The sequence below is a fragment of the Vicia villosa genome, linkage group LG2 (genome assembly GCF_029867415.1).
Source record: "Vicia villosa cultivar HV-30 ecotype Madison, WI linkage group LG2, Vvil1.0, whole genome shotgun sequence".
Lineage (NCBI taxonomy): Eukaryota > Viridiplantae > Streptophyta > Magnoliopsida > Fabales > Fabaceae > Vicia > Vicia villosa.
In genome coordinates, this window is record NC_081181.1 from 49,869,484 (window position 1) to 49,871,245 (window position 1,762).

Here is a 1,762-nt window from a genome sequence, read left to right on the forward strand (position 1 = left end):
AAATCACCCCGAAGTTAGAGATGGCTGCTATTCGTCCTCTTAGAGACTATGCCGCTCCTTCGCGCGCTGAACCGCATTCGAGTATCGCACCACCTGCGATTGAGGCAAACAATTTCGAACTCAAACCTTCGTTGGTCCAAGCTGTTCAACAGAATCAATTCTCTGGAAGCCCTGTAGACGACCCCAATCTCCATTTATCTGTGTTCGTGCAATACGCCGACACTATCAAAGCCAACAACGTTAGTTCCGAAGCTATTCGATTACGCCTTTTCCCTTTCTCCTTGAGAGATAGAGCGAGAGCGTGGCTTCAATCCCTGCCTTCCAATTCCATAACTACGTGGGACGAATTGAAAAGAGTATTCTTAGCGAGATACTTTCCGCCTAGCAAAACTGCTATGCTTAGAGGTCAAATCAACGGATTTACCCAGAAAGATAACGAATCACTCTTCGAAGCTTGGGAACGTTACAAGGACATGCTTAGAATATGCCCTCATCATGGACTCGAACCATGGCTGATCATCCATACTTTCTATGGTGGTCTCTTATATAACACTAAAATGACTATAGATGCCGCTGCTGGCGGAGCATTAATGGACAAACCCCATGATGAAGCATACAAAGTCATAGAGAACATGGCAGAAAACCATTACCAATGGGGTGGAGAACGAGCCGCTCTAGAGAAAGCCCAAACCAAAGGAGGAATGTACGAAATAAGTGGTATAGACCGCGTTAACGCTAAAGTAGACGCTTTAACTCAAAAGATCGAGAACTTAACCATCACTCCTTCAGCCACCGCTGCCGCTGTAACACCTAACTGCGAGATTTGTGGATTGACTGGACATGTAGTTGCTGAATGCCAACTCTTGACTGGAGTCCCATCTGATCAAGTAAATTACGCTCAAGGAAACCCTTATTCTAACACGTACAACCCTGGATGGAAAAACCACCCGAACTTTTCTTATAAGAACAACAATGCGTTGTACGCGCCTGGACAAGCACCTGCTGTACCACCTGGCTACCAAAAAGCGCCTGTAGCTGCTCAAAACACCCCTAGGAAGTCAAATATAGAAATCATGATGGAGAACTTCATAGCTTCCCAACAACAAACCAATAAGGACTTCCTGAATCAAAACATCCACAATAGCGAGCAACTAAAACAACTATCGAACAAAGTAGATGCTTTAGCTACGCATAACAAAATGTTAGAAACTCAAATCTCACAAGTAGCTCAACAACAAGCACCTACTGCTGCCCCTGCTGGCACGTTTCCTGCTCAACCTCAACCCAATCCTAAAGGACATGCGAACGCGATAACACTACGAAGTGGAACGAATTACGATGGACCCATAGATCCTAGAACTCAAAACGTACCCATGTCACAACAAGAGCCAAAGGAAACCCAAAAGAAAACAACTGACGAACAAACTGCTAAGACTGATGAGAACAATAACGAAGTGGAACCCGAAAAAGAGAAACCTTATGTTCCACCACCGCCTTATAAGCCACCAATTCCTTACCCTCAGAGATTAGCTAAATCAAAAACCGAAGCGCAATTTAAAAGATTTGTAGAACTTCTGAAGCAATTAAACATAACCATACCGTTCACAGAAGCCATAACTGAGAGCCTTCGTACGCTAAGTTCTTAAAAGAAATCTTATCAAACAAAAAGAAACTCGAGGATAACGAAACTATAACGCTTACCGCTGAATGTAGCGCTATCATCCAAAATAACATGCCTCCAAAACTGAAAGACCCTGGTAGT

The 1,762-nt window shown here is 43.8% G+C and overlaps 1 non-coding gene across 1 annotated transcript; it reads right to left on the reverse strand.

Moving 5' to 3' along the window:
* Positions 1-395: 395 nt before the first annotated feature.
* LOC131654304 (small nucleolar RNA R71) lies at positions 396-502 on the reverse strand. Its single transcript, XR_009299345.1, has one exon. It is a non-coding gene; the product is annotated as a small nucleolar RNA R71 (small nucleolar RNA).
* Positions 503-1,762: the final 1,260 nt, after the last annotated feature.